Consider the following 835-nt stretch of genomic DNA (forward strand, 5'->3'; position numbering starts at 1 on the left):
TCTGATCCTCTGTGAGGATGGAACAATTTTCCTCGTTGCCTCAGGGTATGCAGGATGGCCTAACAAGCTGATGTCATTGCTTGGCCCCGAGGGCGTGTAACACCTTGCTACCCAAGGCCCCGAGGCAATCGGTGCGCGTCTGGAGGCGTTTCCGAGGTTCGAAAACGCGCTGCTAGAGCACCTGCAGCAGATGATGACTGCGTCATTTGCGTCTATGACTCCACCGTCAGGAACGGAGGACTTCCCCCGCCCTAGGCCGCTTATGGTGAGCGTTAAGGTCTTTGAGGGGAAGGATGGGAAGAAACTCCTACTCTGGGTGAAAGAGGTTGAGATGGCCATCGTATCCGCCATGCATCAGACCAAGCAACAGCGCGCGGCGCGAGCCATCTCAAAGCCCGGTGATCGAGCGCGAGAATGGGCACTGACGTGCGGCACTTCCGTCGAAGCTGCGTTTCCCTCCTGGGTGGAGCTGAAAGCGCAGCTCTCACGAGTGTTCACGCCGCCTAATCATGCTTATCGCATGCGATCGCTTTTCCTTGCCGCCCGACAGAGTAACAAGGAATAGGTGAACTCTGCCCAAGAGAAGCGCACTCTCAATACCGGGATGGCAGAAGATCCCCTTCGGGAGGCGGGCACAGTGACCGTCTTTATGGAAGGCTTCCGCACTTGCGTGGCCAGAATGGAAGCCTTCCGTGTGCATCCGTCTTCGTTTGAAGAGGTAATGAATGTGGCATTCAATGCCGAGTTCAATTTGAAGCCGGCACGACTTGTTTGGATTGCACACTCCAACAGCTCGTCGAGCGGGTCTGTGCCCATGGATCTCAGCTATGCTGAG

This window comes from Plasmopara halstedii, assembly GCF_900000015.1.
Source record: "Plasmopara halstedii genome assembly, contig: Scaffold_470, whole genome shotgun sequence".
Taxonomy (NCBI): Eukaryota; Oomycota; class Peronosporomycetes; order Peronosporales; family Peronosporaceae; genus Plasmopara; species Plasmopara halstedii.